The sequence below is a fragment of the Schistocerca gregaria genome, chromosome X (genome assembly GCF_023897955.1).
Source record: "Schistocerca gregaria isolate iqSchGreg1 chromosome X, iqSchGreg1.2, whole genome shotgun sequence".
NCBI lineage: Eukaryota > Metazoa > Arthropoda > Insecta > Orthoptera > Acrididae > Schistocerca > Schistocerca gregaria.
Genome location: NC_064931.1, coordinates 807,206,164 through 807,226,547, shown reverse-complemented (window position 1 = coordinate 807,226,547; position 20,384 = coordinate 807,206,164). Strand labels below are relative to the sequence as shown.

The 20,384-nt window shown below is 40.2% G+C and overlaps 1 protein-coding gene and 1 long non-coding RNA gene across 4 annotated transcripts in view; both read left to right on the top strand.

The window, feature by feature from the left end:
* The first annotated feature begins 3,868 nt into the window (after positions 1-3,868).
* LOC126297462 (uncharacterized) lies at positions 3,869-5,805 on the top strand. Its single transcript, XR_007552527.1, has 3 exons — positions 3,869-4,367; positions 5,420-5,566; positions 5,662-5,805. It is a non-coding gene; the product is annotated as an uncharacterized LOC126297462 (long non-coding RNA).
* A 3,332-nt stretch (positions 5,806-9,137) lies between these two features.
* Positions 9,138-20,384, top strand: part of LOC126297461 (MYG1 exonuclease) — a 29,397-nt gene continuing 18,150 nt past the window's right edge. Inside the window, exon 1 of one of the 3 annotated variants that reach the window (XM_049988329.1) lies at positions 9,138-9,331. The gene's annotated coding sequence lies outside the window, so the exon portion shown is untranslated. The remainder of the gene's footprint in view (positions 9,332-20,384) is intronic. The other 2 variants (XM_049988332.1, XM_049988334.1) reach the window with 2 other exon arrangements.

The following is a 20,384-nucleotide window of genomic DNA, read 5'->3' as shown; positions in this document are numbered from 1 at the left end:
ACTCTGTCTTCTGACAAGTTTACTGCACTTACTATGCATTTCCCATTTCGCACTTTTACTAACGCTTCAGGTACATGTACCCCTTGTGCAATCTCCTGCCTAGGAATAATCATTTCCTTTTCGATTCCCCTTTTTACATTTCCTTCCACCTTTAATAACATTATTTTTTCCTCTCGGGGCCCTATTTCCCCGCCTACTTCTGAATCTTGTTCGTTCTCATGTCCCTTTGGCTCTTCCTCTACTACTAAGGGTATATCTCGCCCTTTTAGTGTCACTATTTTACCTGCATAGTCTAACTTAACTCTATGCTCTGTCAAGAAATTTCTGCCTATCAGTCCGTCGTACGGAATATCTAATCCTCTCCCGTACACGTGAAATTTTTGCCCTACTTGCTCAGAACCGTCCACACTTAAGTGTACCTGTACCGTACCTATTGTGCTGACGGCCTCACTGGTTACACCTTTTAGCCGAAGCCTTTCCGCTTCATTAATTGCAAGTGTACTATTTATCGGAATACTCGTTCTCTTGAGCAGACACAGCTGTGCTCCAGTGTCTATTAGCAACTTCAAATATCTTTTTAATTCAATTCAGTATAAAACCAAAACGTCATTTTCTGTTGCACAGTCGATTACCCTAACTGAGGGTTTACCTATCGCAACAAGGCCCGACTGTGCGGCCTTGCTGCCTCTTAGTTTCCCTGCACCACTTTACCGGTTTTGCTCGATACTGGCACCCTGCCTTTTCTCCATGCGTGCCAGGGCCCTGCGTGACAATCTTTCGCGTAATGTCCCGGCCGCTTACACTTGAAACAAGCAACGTCTTTTACCCTCGTACACGGAACTCCACAGTTCCCTGGTAGATTACATTGTGGGCACTTCCACTCTCGTAACCCTCCATCAGCTTCCCTATGATTTCCTCTAAAGTCTCTTGTATCTATCGGCTGAATTTTTCTTAATCTTACCCGGCATTCCGCGTCTGTATGTCCTGGCTTGTCGCACCCGTAACAAAAATTCGTAAACTCTTTGCCCGTCATTATCCGTACTCTTCCCTCTGGCCTATTCTTTCTACACTTGCTTGCCATGTGCCCTCTCAATCCACAATTGAAACATTTCAAATCTCTAATATCTCTGGTATTCTTCACCGTTTCCTTTCCCGGGTTGAAAGTTACTCTTGGAGCTAGTCCCCGCTCTTTCATTGACAGTATTGCACTTTCTTCTTGCAATGCTAGTTCCACGGCCGCTGCTAGCGTGATTTCATCGCCTCTACTTCTTACTATCGTCTGTATTCTATCATTGCTTAACCCTTGTATAAAGCATGCTCTTCCTAGTGAATCAACCAGTTCTATTGCGCCCTTTAAGTTCTCCCTAGCCGTAACTCTGCTTACTGCTTCCCTGAAATCCCTTTGCATTTCATCTATTCGGCTTGCCCATGTCGCAATTGGCTCTCCTTGTCCCTGTCTCGATTGAAATATCTTGCACGCGTAGTAGTCAATGGTACGCTTACTCGCATAATTTTCCTCTAGAACATGTTTTACTTCCTGCCATGTCCCCGTGCGTTCCCTTACTTGCAGCCTCGATCTGGCCTCTCCGGTTATTTTGGCTTTAACAAACTTCAGTAACGTTTCGTGTTCCTCCGGTTTCACAAGTTCAAATGCAGCGTCTACATTTTCAATAAACTCCCTAAGATCTCTCTTATTTCCTTCGAACACTTTTGGAACTATACACAAGGCTTCTTTCACTGATATCTTACCGCTACTGGAGGATGACGGAACTTCGTTAGTTTGGGCCATCTTACCAACTTAACTATGTAAGCACTTTACAATACAAGATACAAAATTCTTAATATAATTTTATATGTACCGCTTCTCTTGTGGTGCGCCGTCTGTTCCGCTGATCCGCGTTGTGCCGCGCTGCTCCGCGCTGTCTCTGTGCTCTCTATGCCCGCGCTGTTCCGCGCTGCCGCGATGCGTCGGCCGCCGCTCTGCTGGGCTGTGCCGACCCCGTCGCTCGCCTCGGCTGCCGCTGCTACGGCTGCTGCCGCTGCTCGGCCCGGACCCCCGGTCTCGAACGCTGGCTGCTTAGGCACCTCTGTGCCTCGTCGCTCCGCGTCGTGCTGCCGCTATCCTGCGTTGCCCTGCACCCGCGAGGACTACTTCTCTGGACTCTGTCGTAGTGGGGCTACTAATGCTGAAAGTTGCGAGTCGCCACAACTTCCTGCTAATTGCCACAGTCGCTGTAGCAAAATCTACTGGCTCCTATCTCCTTTTTGCCTATATGCCTTTGTGGTACCCCACATCTGACACCGAAACTTTTATTTATGTCGCGTCCCAAGCGTGGGTTTTGCGAGGGATTGAGCGACACGGTTCGTAAACGGGAATTAGCCGGTTGACCTAATTGAGAGGGAGACTTTTGATCTGGCTAAGATGTTAAATTCCCTGGTGTGAAGGTACAAGGCTAGGATGTTGGTAGAAGTAAACTCGTATGGACGTTATAAAAGTTCTAATTTATTCATGAAGAATACAGATCACCCTAACTGCGTAGTGATTGTACCTACAGAATAGCCAAGCCCATTACAGAGACGGTGACTGACTTCCACCGTTCTGGCTGCCTGATAGAACTTTCCAGCACTTTGCTGCCCACACTAGCACCCTACGTCAGAGTCCCGCGGTCGCTGCCTAAACGCTCATCGGCGACTATCTCCAACTGTCTGCCTGCAGCCCGCCCTCAGCCCAAGTCGGCTGCTACTCACGCTGACTACCGTCGCTGCCTAAACCCGAGAGAGAGAGATAGATCCCCGGAGCGGCGTGCCTCCGAGTTTTGTTAGCTCTTCCCCTTCGACCCCGCCAGCGCTTGGCATGACGTAGCGTCGAGTGCAACTTTTCCTTATTAGGGATTGTTTTAGTATTAACTTCAGTACTTTTCTTCAGAAGCTGGGTGGAGGGGTAGAGGGGCGTCTCCCTATATGGTCACGCACTGCGTCCTGAGCCCTTCATTGGCTCCTCATGACGTAGTGCGGTCCCCACCTAGGGCCCTCTTTCTTTCTCTCTCCGCTCCCAGACTTCTCCCTCTAGCCAAGAGTGTTGATACTGCAAGTTATTGTTTATTAAGGGACCTGCCCAGAGCGCCCTGTTTATCTTAATAGCTGAGTCTGCTTCCTTGCTTATCACGCGCAGCTGCCTGGCTGCTTGGACCACCGCCTCGGCTATTTGGCTGCGTCGTTATCTTTTGTGACCCCTCTGACACGCCTGGCGTCCCCTGTTAACTCTATCTCCCCGTATGATTTCTGGTGTATCGTCTGAGAACAACTGCATTTAGACTTGGCTTTTCTGCGGTTACAACACCTGCAACCGTAGCGGTTCCAGACTGTAGCGTCTAGAACCGCTCGGTCACTCTGGCCGGCCGGCTGAATAAACAAGAGATGCATTCAAAACAAATATGAACTTTCGTAAGCTAAGGCAGTACGATACAAATCGAAAATCACCATGTGGAGTTATATGCATATTGCTCAGAAAGAAACAATTGCCGACGTATCTTTTATGATACAGTGAGTCACATGTACACCTTTTCTCTCTGTATGCCTGAATTAAGAAGCTTGACGTATCTTTGCTCCATTTCATTTCTAGAATACGAAATAACCAGTAGAAATTATGCTTTCACAAACAGCTAGTGTAATAGATAGTCTACTGGCAAAAAAAAAGTTTTTTCTCTGCATTTATGAAAAAAACACGGAAAATTCCCAACATGTAAATCTGAAATAAGCTACTAGCCCCCAAAAAGTAAGCAAATAACAAACAGAAAACACTCCAATAACCCCTTCTGCGCTTGCGCGAGTTATCGCTGCCTAGTGCGCATGCGCCGATTGACGGCAGTGGCAGAGCTGCTCTCTATTCCGGCGCGCGGATAAAATGTGTCTGCTAATTTTGGGAGAGCTTCGTTTCACCCGAACGAACTAAGGAAGTGACGTCGAGATGACGTAGCCCAGCGTTCGCAAAGTATATTGATCGGCGACTACAAATCGAGCTGACGCAGTGGCGGGAGAAAATCGAGCTGGCGTAAAAGTGGCGGGAGAGTCGTGTGTTTATTGGCTCAGTGCTGTAGAGTTCTGCTGCTGCGGTATGTCGCTAACTCCTGTTTCGGGCACTTCTTCGAGTATGTCTACTGACCGTGTTGAAGACAGGGAAGTAGATGTGTTCGAGAGGTTAATGCGTTCATCGCTGAAAGATGTATGTATTAACAGAGACATCCATGGATTTTGCGAGACAGAAGAGGATATTGTCCATCTTCTGAGCAACCTGCGCGTCCATGGCTACGCATACTCAGTTATAAGAAGTGCGTATTATCGCCAGCCCCCTTCAGGTTCTACTAAACGTAAGTGAAAGTGTTCCTAATTCGTTTTTGTGTTCAGATGTAACATAATTACATAATTGTTACATAGATGTATTCCTTTTATATCCTTTGTCTGCGTTAAAAATAAATGTAATTAGTTATTTACAGTAAATAACGTCGTTTGTAAATCAGGTTTGTACATTTCTCGAGTTAAACATGTCTTACATATTTTCATTCTGTGAACACATTACACTTTTCATTCTCGCGCTACGTACTGTTCAATCGAGTAAATCAATCGTAGTAGGATGGGGAAGACTGCAAGCCATGTAGCTGTCACGAAACAATCGCCAAATAACATTAATGGCTATGTAGCTAAAATATAAATTTGCTTATGGGAATGGATAACTAAGAATGAAATTTCAAAAAGGACAACCATTGTCAAAGTTTATAGAATGTACCCCCCAAAAAAAACCGCACACATTAATAGAATGCAGTGAACAAAAGACATGTGGGAAGAAGAAATGAAAGAAATTGATTATGGAAACATTTAAGTCATGCAGGGATGAAAATGTAACTCAAGTGTAGATACTGATATTTTTTTTTTTTTTAATTGAGTATTTGTAGCAGCATCAAAGCACGAAATGCCAATCTTCCTGCCTCTACTCTGGCAAGATTTTTTACAGTGTATCCTAAACCTCACTGACCACAGGCGACTCTGTATTGTATATCTATTGATCATTTGGGTCATTGTTCCTGTACAGTTAAAACAGCTTAATTTACAAAAGTATATACCCATTAGTGAGTGAAAATACTGCAACTTCCATCACTTCCATGCTGTTTGCTTCAGTGGTCAAAGACAACTACTTGTATCCAGTAGTGAATTATATCCGTTCATGTATGAATAAACTGATCTTGATTGTACTAGTTCATGACAAGGTAATTGGTTTTTGCACTACATTCTGTTGGTTTTTCATGATGCTATCATACATATTTTACACAGACCTGCTACATAAGTTTCCATGTACATCAATGGCCTACCCCATATATGTGCAGTGAAATGATAGTAGATGTAATTAAAATTCTGTTTTTACCAGATGAGACAGGATTCTTCTACAGCCACACAAAACGCAACATACCAATACAGTTTTTTGGCCCTATTTTTTGTGTTGAAAGCTTAGTGAAAAGAGTGTACTCTTGGCCCATTATATCATAAAAAGGAGACTCCTGTTGCAGATCATCTGGTAAGTAAAATAAAGATCTAAGTAGCAATTACATATATTTTCAATAAAAAAGGAATAGTTACAGGGACTTATTAAATTTTATTTTATACATAAAGGTGGACCATGTTAACCCAAAGAAGAAGAGAAAAGTTCTCATGGACACACAGAAGAAAGGCTGTCCAGCAACACTGGATGTTAAGTGTGTCGGGTATTACCCTATAATGCGATAAACTCGGCAACAGAGAGTTCAAAAAAAAAGAGTGAGCATCCAACTGAGTAATTTGTGTAGATATATTAGCCTGATTAGATCATTAGCCTGATAAGTTACATGTATGTCATTTGGCTAGCTCTTGTATATAAATATTTGTAATTCATTGATGGATTTGTATTGTATTAAAGGTTACTGAGAAACTGAGACGAGACTTGGAGTCGACACAGGTACCAAAAAGTTACCTGCGATATTATGTGGCTGTCTCCCAAGCAAGCCGCCATAATCATGGCACTGAATGTGTGAAAACGATTGGACACATACACCCTTTGCTTTCAAAAGAGATCAGGGATATAGTTACAAAGGGGATGAACTCAGTTCGGATAATTAAGTTAGAACTGGAAATATTTGTGAAAAAAATTTCACTGGGGAACACAGACCAGATCGGATGAACATAATGTTTTACCTAACAGATAGTACAATTTATAGCCATATGTATCGGGCTCTGTTTGATTTGAAGAAAACTGTTATTCACCAAGATGCATTAAGGAATCAAATTAATGGGTGGGAAAAGGAATCGAAGGCTGAGAGATTTTTTTTTTCAGACGATTAACAGATGACAATGGAAAAGTGCAGCCATTGCTTTTTTGTTACCAGCACAAGTGGCAAAGGGAACTTTTGAAAAAGTATGGTAGGGTATGTTTGCTTGATCCAACATACAAGACAACGAAGTATGACATTCCATTATTTTTCTTGGTAGTGAAAGCTAATGTATGCTATTTAGTAGTTGGTATATTCTTCATTCAAGTAGAAAACACTGGATCAATTAAGGAGGCTCTAGAAATTTTCAAGGCATGGAACCCAGACTGGAATCCAGTTTCATGGGTTACAGATTTCTCTGAGCCTGAGGTATGGGCAATTGAAGGAACATTTCCAATGTCAAGGGTTTATCTTTGTTTATTTCATCGAAAGCAAGCCTGGCAACGGTGGCTTAGCAAAAACAACAATTTAGACATACCGGGTGATAGTGAGCAAATTCTCAACCTGTGGGAAGGAATTGCTGAGTCACCATCTGAAGAAAAATTTTTAACTGCAAAACAAAACCTTCAATCTCGTGAATTATTAACTAGAAATTCTGGTGCACTTGATTATTTTAATAAGCAATGGCTTTCAGTATCTGAAAGGTGGGTGAAGGCCTATGAGGACAAGGAGAATTTCTTCACCAATATAACTACTACTAATGGTGTTGAATCACTAAATAAAAGAGTGAAACATTTTTTTCTTAGACATTCAGCAGATAAAACATTGACAGTTGTTGTTAAAGTTTTAATAAATGATTTCCTCCCTAGCCTGTTTAAAAAATATTGTCTGAAGAATTCAGCTGTGAAATCTTACAGCAGTGCGATTCCTCACTTCTTGCATAACAAGTCACACGAATTTGTGAATCACGTAATGAAAAGATATTCTTCAGCACAAACTGAACTTACCGAAAGCTCAGTGAGAGAAATGGGTGAGGGATTATTTTGTGTAGAAAGTGTAGAGGTCAAGGATTGTTACTATGTGGTGAATTTTGCGAAGCCTAATTGCACATGTGAAGACTTCCAAAGGTGGAAATATCCTTGCAAACATTTCTGCGCAATTTTCATTTATTACCCTGGCTGGGACTTTCATAAGTTGAATGACAGTTACAAGAACAGCCCTTTAATTTGTCCCGATGAGACCTTTGGGTTTGGCTCAAGCAGCAGTTGGTCTGAACCTGCCAGCCCTGTATTACAAAGTTCCGAGGATACCAGCAGTGAGGAGGCAGTAAACCAAGGCAGTGACAATCCCAGAAGCTCAACTTCATCAGAGGAACAAGATGAAAGGTGGTTAGCTAGGCTGGTTATAAACCTGACCTACAGCACTATAAACATTAACAGACTTTGAGAATGTCTGCACTAGCTACATCTTATCCTGAGGATGATGTAATAGCATCATGATTAAAAAAAAAAAAAATCAGAAATTTGCCTTTCTGTCTTACATGAACACCAAGGCCACTTCTGCAGCAACCTGTAACAATACAAAGTTGTCAAATCATGTACAGTGAAGTGGTAAAATAACATGCTACTAGACATGAATGAAGGTCCTCAGTGTCCTACCACAAAATACTCCGTCACAAGTGTGGCTAAAACGACTGCAAATATCCTTTCTGAGACTGAGGGAACGGCAATGAACAACGTGTACTAAATTCTGTGGGGGTGCACAGAAAAAACAATACTAAAACAATGTTGTCTCACTATTAGTCTCCAATATCAGTATCTGGATGCAAACAAATGAAACATACTTGTATGGGCTACCAAGCTATTTTCCAAAGAAGCTAACTACTTTCCATTCAGTATTAGCATATGAGGATACATTCCAAATAGAGATGAGCAATTTATAAATGATACAGTACATAAAAAGAAATTCAGTGATGTACTTTTTTTAAACAATACAAATTGTTGCTGTTTACAAAATCCACCCTGCCTCTCAGGGTAAAAAAGGTTCAGAAGCTGCATATATTATGCCAACCAAATCACAGTTACCTCAATATTTAGTTTGTGAATTACGTTTAATCTCCTACTACCACTCAGGTAGCCATATGTTATTTTCACTTTTTATTAACACATTATTGCACACTATTGGTACAGTTCTGTATGTATGGAGCTATGACTGAGTGTGACTGGAGACAGTACACTGCTCTTAATGAAAACAGTAGAACAATACATACATTTTCAAAAAAATAGCATTCACATGAGAGTACCGATAATTGTTTCATAATTTATTTACATTTCTTTTTAATTAGTCCTTTTTTTAAAAAAATAGTCGTCTGAACATCCACGCTCTATTCTGAAATTGCAGATACGGCGTGGGAATGAATGTTCTAAATGATGTGCTGATACGAGTAATTTCATACATTCAGCAGCAAATATAGAGAAAGAACTTTTTGAGTCTGTGACAACTTTCGTTTTTTAATCAGACTTTGGTGAATATGTTGCAACAAACCAATTAATGCGTTTTTCGATTCTATGTGCAATTTTTTGGAGTACTCTTTTACTATGGCACATCATTAATCAACTAGGGAATGCACGTAAAATTTGGCAAATATAACTGGAAGACATATCGTACGCATATTTTGCCACGGAAAGGAACAGACACAGTATAGTTTATTAGAATACAAGAGAAAACACTCTTATCCACATGTTAACTACATAGTTTTATTGCGTGGTTAACACACAGTCCTCCTCCTCGGAGACTCCATTTCAGACTGCACCCGAACGGCCGTGGCTGGCCTAAACTTTCATGTCAATTCGATTTGTACTCGGCGATCGACGTATCGACATACTTCGCGAACGCTGGGCTACGTCATTTTGACGTCACTCCCTTAGCTCGTTCAAGTGAAACGAAGCTTTCCCGCTAATTTTCGTAGTTTCACCCGTTCTACCGCTAGATGGCTGTCGCGCTAGACCAGTACCTTTTGCGGCGGATGGTCGTGTGATACCGGCTTTATAAACACGACGACTACACGTGTTAACGCTGATTGCTGGAAGTGTTCAAATGTAAATATTGATTTAAGGAAGTTACTTATTATGTGTTGTAAGTCCATGATAGAGTTGCCCTTTTGTCTATTTTTTTTTTTTTTACTGTTCGTGCTCTTGTGACTTTGTCAGTGAGCACACCGGTTTTCCAGCAGCGGTTAACTAATGAAAGATGCCGTTCGTTTATACAGGAAGTGCTGTCACTGTACACATTTGCTGTCACGTTATTTATAGCTAGACGATGATATGTATGATGTTGGACACGTGTTGTGCACAGTAAACGTAGATATGTACAAATCCATTTGGTTTCACCACTGACTGAACAACAAACGTTTGATTAATTGATTAGCCCATAAGACAGCTTTCAAGCTGCATAAGGCACCGTGCTTTTGAAATACAGGTTGTATTGCACAGCACGCAACCGGACAACTTTATAATTATATTGGCGAAATGTGGCCACACTACCTATAAAATGTTGTCACACTATTTTATGAATAATAAGGATGGAAGCTGTTTGTTTATAATTAAACTAATAGATCACTACGTTTCTATTTACAAAATTCATCAACAGTATAGAAACCTTTTTCTTTCAGCTACGAATCTATTATCTTTCTAAACTTATTAGTATTTAACTTCCTACTTTCCAGTTCTGTAAGAGTGACCACTCAATCTTGTGTTGTTTATTCCAGTTATTCTTGGTGTGCATAAGAGTGTAAAATGTATATAGACTTTGGACAGTAATTATTTTGTAATCAATGAAATACATTTGGCATAGTGTTGGCTCGTAGACCCTACATGCACATAATAGGTTTGTGTGTGTGTGTGTGTGTGTGTGTGTGTGTAATCATTTCTTGCATAGTACTTTTGTCATTATAAGAAATAATAAACATGATACTATCTGCATACACTACGGGTTTCAAAGGTAGCAGTCTGGGCAGATCATTAACATAAACAGTGAACAAAAATGGTCCAAGCACTGATTCCTATGCCATTCCTCTTATAGCAGTCACAAAGCCTGACTATTTGCTTCATACTCAATGAGTACAATTGTAGTAATGCCAACCACTTATCGGTTATCCCACACTGTTTGTTTGTTTACAAGAATATTATGTGATATGGTGTCAACGGCCTTTGTTAGGTCAAGCAGTGTGGCTCATTTATATTATTTATGTTCAAATCCTGTTAAAGACAGGTAAAACAATATCCTGCTCTGGGTTAAGCAAGGACTGACCTTCACAAAGTCCATACTGGACCTCATTTAAGAGGTGATTGTTCTCGAAATATTCATTGCGTTGCTTTTTCATTATTACTTCAGTGATTTTATATAATACTAGGTCTATGGCAATGGGTCTGTAATTTTGTGGTGATTCTCTATCTCCCTTTTTATGCAGTGGGAAAATTACACTTAGCTTTATACAGTGAGGAAAGGAACGTTACTCTAACATCCAGTTTATTAAGTGGCACAGGGGATGGCCATTTGTTTCACAGTAAAGTTGGAGAGGCCATAGCTGCCATAAGTTTCTGAGTTACTGGCTTCATCTACTATATCCTTTGGGGAGAGTGATTTCCATTCAAACTCATCATTACTGTGGTCGTTGGTTTGAGAGTCTGCAGCCAGTGAGATATGTTGACTCATATCTAATATCAGCTAGTAGGGCCTAAGAACTTATCTGCTAATGTTCCTTTCACCTATCATAAGTGAAATGATTGTCAAAAATGTGTTAAGAGTATATTATCATTTGAATGTTAAAATCAAAGTGGTCACAAGCCAGTAAATTTGTATATGGTAGACTGTAATGCATCACATTTATTAGGCAGGTGTAATTATGCAGAATCAAACTGCAAGCAGTTTTCAATATTTACGATTATTATATTACTGCAATGAAGTGCAGGTGTCAATTTCATGTTAAATGATATTAGATACTAATATTAAGAATTTAATTTGGTTCTGTAAATATATTCGTCAATGGTGTAGGACGTACCTTGGGTGGAAACCTCTTCAAAATTTTGAACTGTATAGGCTACAGTGTCTTTTTGAGATTTTATCAGGTAGAAAACATTTACTGATATCCAGAAACATGTCATTAATAGTTGTTTCTAACATTATAGTTGTTTTGCTGTTTATCACAAAGATTTTTATGACATACAATTTTAACAAACTTAGTATCTGGTTATGTTACTGACATAGTATCATTAACATAGCTGATAGCGCTTGCTTAAACTTATGGAATGTTTTTCTTTCAGGTTCATGAACATTTATTTTTATCTGTTATTACTTTTATGTTGTAAGTTCATGTACTGACACGTTCCATGACTCTGGAGATTTGCTCCACAATTTGGTCCTAAGGAACTAGACATGTAAATAAAATAAATAAATAAATAAAATATGCACAGAAAAAGTAAGGGTCTTGAAATGTTGTGAGGAGCGTGTATTTTTCAGTTGGATAATGACCAATATTTTAGGAGAAACGTACTTTCTTGTTGACACTATTTGATACCGTTTTGAGAGATAGTATTTGAACCATTTTTCAGATGTCCTTGTGACACCATGATATTCTAATTTACTTCTAAAGATTTTGTCCTTTGTGTAGTGGAGCATCTTTGATGGATCTCAGAATGTACCTGTGGCCTGAAATGTATCTGTTGTATTATGTTCTCTCAGTATTTGTAAATAGCCTTATGAGTATAAAAATGCTTTAGAAACCTGGACTGTGGCTTCAGCAATCTACGATTGGCAGTCAGGTGCTTAAGTGCAAAAGCACAAAGGAGTACTCAGTATCTGGCAGGCAGGGTGGGAGTGGTGGAAAGACTTGTATTAAGTTTGAGTTTTGGGGTAAGGGGGGGGGGGGGGGGGGAGAAAGGATGAAGGAAACAGCAGCAGAACTGCTTAAAAACAACACTCAAAACATTTGGGGCAAATGTCAACTGAACTATCAATACTGGATGTCAGCTGTGACATAATTATTTTTTGGTGTGTGATATACATGTGTAAACAGTAAGAGAAGAGAACACTTATTTCTCTGTATTTTTTCCTATGTTTGTGGTGAGCGACTGATCTGTAGCATAGCTTAAGATTTAGTTTAGGTTGAAAGATGACAATTTGGCTGCGGTTGATGAAGCATAAAGTGTGAATATGAAATGTTAGTGGTATGCTGATCTGTGGAGTAGCCCAAGCTGTAGATTAGGTGAAAAGCTGAGTTTCTTTGAAGGCTGAAGCAATATTGAAAGCTTCATATAGAAAGTCAATCACCAACAAAACTAATGTTACCACTGTATAATTAAGGCAGTTTCATATACTGTGGAAGCATGGTGCCCTGTGTTATGTAGACACTTAAGACTAGTTTCAGCAGCATCTGCTCCCAAAGCTGTGCACAAATGCAAATTGAAATCTTAGAAAGTATTGGTAGAAACTGTTGCTTGCCATCAGTACAATAACTGGCTATTGCAATCTGTGCATGTGGGAGAGATTGATTCTAAAATGCTTTTTTTTATGAAGCATGGTTGCTTTTATTGGGTTATGTGGACTCTCAGACAATAAATGTAAGAGTTCTGAAATTCATCATGTATTATGTGAAAACAGAAGTGTTGTGAGCAGTTAGTGCAACACAGTGTATTGGACCAATCTTCTTCACCAAAGCATAAATTCTGATAGGTATGTGAATGATATAACTACAGCATTTTTCCCCAGAGAAATAACAGAAACCATGCTTATTTAACGCTGGACAATTCTAGAGAACAAACTTCCCATGCTCTTATGACAGTATCAAGAGGCACATATGACAGGAACTCTCCTTGCCTCAAGAAAGCCACTGGGTCCAATGTGCTCTCAGCATAAACAAACAGTTTTAGTATCTGCAGCACTAATCAGTATTGTTCACTGACCATGGTGTTATCAACAGAAAAATAGTCATTGGAAGTTCATAAGTAAATGCAGAATGACATATTTGAATTTTGTTGTGATTTGCTAGATAGTACTTCACTCTCTTGTGTGGACAAGGGCAAGGTAATGGACATAAGATTGAGGGAAAACCTGATATAACTTGAGTAGTAGTCACATGTATATTTGCTCAGCAATCATTTATTTATTTGTTTTGGACGGGCAGTAACCATCAGTCACAGACAGTCAGGTGTCAGTCTGAGAACAAGGCAAGGCGAGAATTTGAAGTCTTGTGATAAATGCTCACCAGTCAACACACAAAGAACAAAATCAGATGATGTACACCTACACACATTTAGAAGGTCAAGATTTTAACAGTAAATTTTCAAAGTGTGCATAACAAAGCTCCCAAATTTACTGCCCTCCAGGGAATTTCTCTCTCTCATATTACTCTTGGGACTGAGAGGTGGCAAAATAGAAAGCTCTGAGATATTTAGTGATTCATGGCACGTATATTGGAAAGACATTAGATACCATAGGAGAGGGTATGTTCATTGCAATTGACAAAAATATTATCTCTGTTAAGGTTGAATTATTTGAGTGTGACAGTAGCTATCTAGCCGCATATAGCAGGTCTAGGTGAAATCAAGTTAATTGATTGATGTTTTTATGGGTCACCCTATTCTGTTGTGGCAGTTCTAGAATCATTCGAAGAAAGTCTACAGTCAGCATTGAAGAGATACCCAGATAATGCAATATTAGTTGAAGGTGACTTTAACTTACCAAGTATAGATGGAAATGTTTACAGATTCAGTGTAGGTGATATAGACAATCTTGTGAAGTATTTTAGAACATGTTTTCCAAAAACTGCATTGAGAAACTAGACAACCCACACACAGTGGAAATATTTTAGACCTAGCTACAAACAGGCCTTACATCAACACTGTCAGTATAGAAACAGGAATTAGTGAACTTGATGTCATCATAGTGACAGTGGTTACTAAAGTTAATAAAGCTGTCAAGAAGGCCAGGAGAGAGTTTGTTACAAAAAGCAGAAAGCACACGTTAGCATCCCACTTAGACAGTGAATGGATATCGTTTAGCTCCGTTATGACTGAGAAGGATCATGGACAAAGTTTAAACTGCAAAGTAAGTGGGTTGAAGTTGGAAAGCACCCTCTGTAGTTTAATAATCAAATTTACAAAATGCTGAGGGAACTGCGAGTGTTGCACTCTTCAAAGAGGAGCATGCAAATGTTGACTGGCAAAACTTAGTAGAAAATTGTGTGTCCATAAGAAGATTCACACAAGAGGATTTTACAAACATACCGTTTTTTGCCTGTTGTACAGACTCCCACATGGAGGGTGTAGAAATTGGTATCTGTGGCGTAGAGAAGTGACTGAAAGTGTTGGAAACAAATAAGTCAACAGTTATAGATAGGTGCCCAGTTTGGTTTTACACAGAGAACTCTATGGCATTGATCCCTCTCTTAATCTACATTTATCATGAATCTCTCGTGCAGTGAAAAGACAAAAGTGAATGGAAAAAAAAGTGCAGGTGACTCCCGTGTATAAGAAAGGTAATAGAATTGACCCACACAATTACAGACCAATATCTCCCATTCCAGACTATTGATGGATGTCACAGCATAAGGTTTAGGTTCTAAGATATGAGAATGACTCGAAGACTTTTTTGGTAATAGAAACCAGTACATGGTTTTCAGCAGCAAGTTAGAGACAAGGGTACCATCAGGAATGCCCCAGGCAAGTGCAGTAGAACCACTTTTGTTTTTCATGTACAGAAATGACCTGATGGACGGGCTGAGAAGCAATTTATGGCTATTTGATGATTACGCTGTGTTGTGCACAAAGATGACTTAGACAAAATTTCTAATTGGCGTCATAAATGGCAGAGTGCTCTAAATGTAGAAAAATGTAAGTTAATGTGGATGAGTAGGATAAACAGTCTTGCATCATTTGAATACAGCATTAGTAGGGTGCAGCTCGACACAGTCACTTAGATTGAATATCTAGGCTATTGTTGCAAAGTGATATGAAATGGTGTGAGCACATGAGGTTGATGGTAGGGAAGGCAGTGCTTGACTTTGTTTTATTGGGAGAATTTTGGGAAAGTGTAGCCATCCATAATGGAGGTGGCTATAGAGCACTAGAGCAACCCCTTCTTGAGTACTGCTAGAGTGTTTTGGATCCCCGCCATGTCAGATAAAATGACAACATTGAAGCAATTCAGAGGCGAGCTTCTGGATTTGTTACAGGTAGGTTTGATCAGTATACAAGTATTTTTGAGAAGCTTTGTGACCTCAAATGGGAATCCCTCAAGGGAAGACTGGGCTCTTTCTAAAAGGCACTGTTGTGCAGATTTAGAGAAGTGGCATTTGTGGCCAGCTGCAGAATGATCCTACTGTCTCCAACAAACATTTTGCATAAGGAGCATGAAGATAAGTTGCGAAAAATTAGGGCTCGTATGTGGGCTTTTAGACAGTCCCCCCCCCCCCCCCCCCCCCCCCCTGCTCCATTTGTGAGTGGAACAAGAGAATGACTATTAGTAGTAAAAAGTATCCTCTACCATGCACTGTATGGTGGTTTGTGGAGTATTTGTATATAGATGTAGATTACGAGACAGTACTAAACTTCTGGAACTTGTCACACCATTTGAACATGTAGGCCTAGTGGTAATACTAGGAACTTATATGAAATTGGGTTACATACTAAATCACAGTAGAGAAAGGAAATGGGCGACTTATAGTGTGTTTGCAAGGAGATGAACAAATTCTCAGGGGGATGTAGGGAGCAGAGGAAGCAAACCCCACCCACTGACTCACAGCTCAGAGGCTGTCAAGGTGTTAGGGGTCATGCACAGTGCTGGCACAGCACTTGCGCATGCATCAATTTATGCTCCAAGCGGTGTTGACAGAGCCCTCTAGTCGGCACCATTTCAGTTATCATCTGCTACATATTTTTGTGTCTATAAAAGTAAAAACTGAGATACACTGTAACAAAAGTGTACCCGATTTGCAAAATCAAAACTGTTAGTTTCATGTTGGATGCTGGTGCTGGTAGCTACTAATTCCACATAAGTTCTCATAAGGCAATTCAGAATTAAAAAGATCCAGTGGTTAAACTTACATTATGGTAATTAAATAGAATGTTTGAAATTTTGACATTTATTAATGTGTAAAGCTGAGTTGTGTAGTTTGTGGTCCCAGGTGTCACACCTTACAGCCCCCAATTTATTGAATAAAAATAATTACGACAGTCATTGCTATAAAGATGTAAAAACAAAAAGACACATTATTGAACTTTAGCATACCTACGCACTACATTCATCTTAGCAACCAAAAACCTAAATCACTACATTTCAGTGGGGTTTCAAAAATGAAATTTGTTATTGCAGCCTTAGTCATGTAGTGGATCACGGGAAATTCTTTTCTGTTGATTAGCCACAAATAAGAGACCACCTGGTTAAATGATTGCTGAATATAAAACAGTACTTGGGACCCTAACCTACGCAGCCATGTGTTTGGTTTCAAAAAGTTGGTCCTACCCCTGGGGACCTCTCTTTGTAAGGGAGACAGTGCCAGGAGCTCCTCAATACCAACAGTGCTTTTACACACATAAATTAAATGACCCATTTTAAAGTAATTTAAAGGGAAGGCAATTTCAAAGCACTGTCAAACTGAAAAAATTGAACTGAAATTTACTTATTTTTTTTTCTTTTCTGGAGTTTCCAGTGATTCAGCGAGATTGTTATGTTTGTAGCTCCACTCTGGAAAGTATGACTCCCTGCTTGTCTCAGAGCAGTGAAGGAGTATTTGGTGTTGTCCATGTTGGGCCATGAACCATTTCGTCACGAGATGTATTAATTTGGAACACAACATAACAGGGCACAACAATGGGTACTTCAAAGTGGCTGCATATGCAAAGTTCCATATTTGATTCTGCCTTTAATGACCTCAATATCAACAGGACAATATACTCGTGGTCTTTCCTTCCCTCCTTTGGTATTAAATAGCTGAGGTTGATAGCGGCTGGGCGCAAAACATGAATGAGTCAAAGCCGACACAGTTTTGCTGATCTAAAACTAGGGAGCTATTGTTTATCTCTTTGTGAACATACTATAGATAATTTGATGGCAAGGGTTCTGAGTAAGGGCAGTGCACCTGATTCTATAGTTGTGCTCTAGGTTTTTGGGGTTCTTGTCAAGCATGTGTGACAGCAGCCATTGAATGAATTCAGAAATTTTACTTCTAGGATCATATGAAAGCTTAAGAGATCCACAGAGTGTTTGAAATGTGAAGGTTCTGGTTTCAGAAAACTGTCTGGTAAATCTAGAGAGCTCATATTCAATGGAGATGGTGTAATGTTTCTGCTGCCTCCATTGGCTATCTCGCATAGGAATTGTACAACCTGTAGCTAATATTTTTTTTATGTTACTGAGCAACCCCCCCGTGAACCATGGACCTTGCCGTTGGTGGGGAGGCTTGCGTGCCTCAGCGATACAGATAGCCGTACCGTAGGTGCAACCACAACGGAGGGGTATCTGTTGAGAGGCCAGACAAACGTGTGGTTCCTGAAGAGGGGCAGCAGCCTTTTCAGTAGTTGCACGGGCAACAGTCTGGATGGTTGACTGATCTGGCCTTGTAATAATAACCAAAACAGCCTTGCTGTGCTGGTACTGCGAACGGCTGAAAGCAAGGGGAAACTAGAGCCGTAATTTTTCCCGAGGGCATGCAGCTTTACTGTATGATTAAATGATGATGGCGTCCTCTTGGGTAAAATATTCCGGAGGTAAAACAGTCCCCCATTCGGATCTCCGGGCGGGGACTACTCAAGAGGATGTCGTTATCAGGAGAAAGAAAACTGGCGTTCTACGGGTTGGAGCGTGGAATGTCAGATCCCTTAATCGGGCAGGTAGGTTAGAAAATTTAAAAAGGGAAATGGATAGGTTAAATTTAGATATAGCAGGAATTAGTGAAATACGGTGGCAGGAGGAACAAGACTTCTGGTCAGGTGACTACAGGGTTATAAACACAAAATCAAATAGGGGTAACGCAGGAGTAGGTTTAATAATGAATAGGAAAATAGGAATGCGGATAAGCTACTACAAACAACATAGTGAACGCATTATTGTGGCCAAGATAGATACGAAGCCCACACCTACTACAGTAGTACAAGTTTATATCCCAACTAGCTCTGCAGATGACGAAGAAATTGAAGAAATGTATGATCAAATAAAAGAAATTATTCAGATAGTGAAGGGTGACAAAAATTTAATAGTCATGGGTGACTGGAATTCGGTAGTAGGAAAAGGGAGAGAAGGACACGTAGTAGGTGAATATGGACTGGAGCAAAGAAATGAAAGAGGAAGCCGCCTGGTAGCATTTTCCACGGAGCACAACTTTATCATAGGTAACACTTGGTTCAAGAATCTTAAAAGAAGGCTGTATTCATGGAAGAAGCCTGGAGATACTGACGGATTTCAGATAGATTATATAATGGTACGTCAGAGATTTAGGAACCAGGTTTTAAATTGTAAGACATTTCCAGGGGCAGATGTGGACTCTGACCACAATCTGTTGGTTATGACCTGTAGATTAAAACTGCAGAAACTGCAAAAAGGTGGGAATTTAAGAAGATGGGACCTGGATAAAATAAAAGAACCAGAGGTTGTATGGAGTTTCAAGGAGAGCATAAGGGAGCAATTGACAGGAATGGGGGAAAGAAATACAATAGAAGAAGAATGGGTAGCTTTGAGGGATGAAGTAGTGAAGGCAGCAGAGGCTCAAGTAGGTAAAAAGACGAGGGCTAGTAGAAATCCTTGGGTAACAGAAGAAATATTGAATTTAATTGAAGAAAGGATAAAATATAAAAATGCAGTAAATTAAGCAGGCAAAAAGGTATACAAACGTCTCAAAAATGAGATCGACAGGAAGTGCAAAATGGCTAAGAAGGGATGGCTAGAGGACAAATGTAAAGATGTAGAGGCTTATCTCACTAGGGGTAAGATAGATACTGCCTGCAGGAAAATTAAAGAGACATTTGGAGAAAAGAGGACCACTTGTATGAATATTACGAGCTCAGATGGAAACACAGTTCTAACCAAAGAAGGGAAAGCAGAAAGGTGGAAGGAGTATATAGAGGGTCTATACAAGGGTGATGTACTTGAGGACAATATTATGGAAATGGAAGAGGATGTAGATGAAGATGAAATGGGAGATACGATACTGCGTGAAGAGTTTGACAGAGCACTGAAAGACCTGAGTCGAAACAAAGCCCCCGGAGTAGACAACATTCCATTGGAACTACTGATGGCCTTGAGAGAGCCAGTTCTGACAAAACTCTACCATCTGGTGAGCAAGATGTATGAGACAGGCGAAATACCCTCAGACTTCAAGAAGAATATAGTAATTCCAATCCCAAAGAAAGCAGGTGTTGACAGATGTGAAAATTACTGAACTATTAGTTTAATAAGTCACAGCTGCAAAATACTAACGTGAGTTCTTTACAGACAAATGGAAAAACTAGTAGAAGCCGACCTCGGGGAAGATCAGTTTGGATTCCGCAGAAATGTTGGAACACGTGAGGCAATACTGACCCTACGACTTATCTTAGAAGCTAGATTAAGGAAGGGCAAACCTATGTTTCTAGCATTTGTAGACTTAGAGAAAGTTTTTGACAATGTTGACTGGAATACTCTTTCAAATTCTGAAGGTGGCAGGAATATAAAATACAGGGAGCGAAAGGCTATTTACAAATTGTACAGAAACCAGATGGCAGTTATAAGAGTTGAGGGACATGAAAGGGAAGCAGTCGTTGGGAAGGGAGTGAGACAGGGCTGTAGTCTATCCCCGATGTTATTCAATCTGTATATTGAGCAAGCAGTGAAGGAGACAAAAGAAAAATTCAGAGTAGGTATTAAAATCCATGGAGAAGAAATAAAAACTTTGAGGTTCGCCGATGACATCGTAATTCTGTCAGAGACAGCGAAGGACTTGGAAGAGCAGTTGAATGGAATGGATAGTGCCTTGAGAGGAGGATATAAGATGAACATCAACAAAAGCAAAACGAGGATAATGGAATGTAGTCGAATTAAGTCGGGTGATGCTGAGGGAATTATATTAGGAAGTGAGACACTTAAAGTAGTAAAGGAGTTTTGCTATTTGGGGAGCAAAATAAC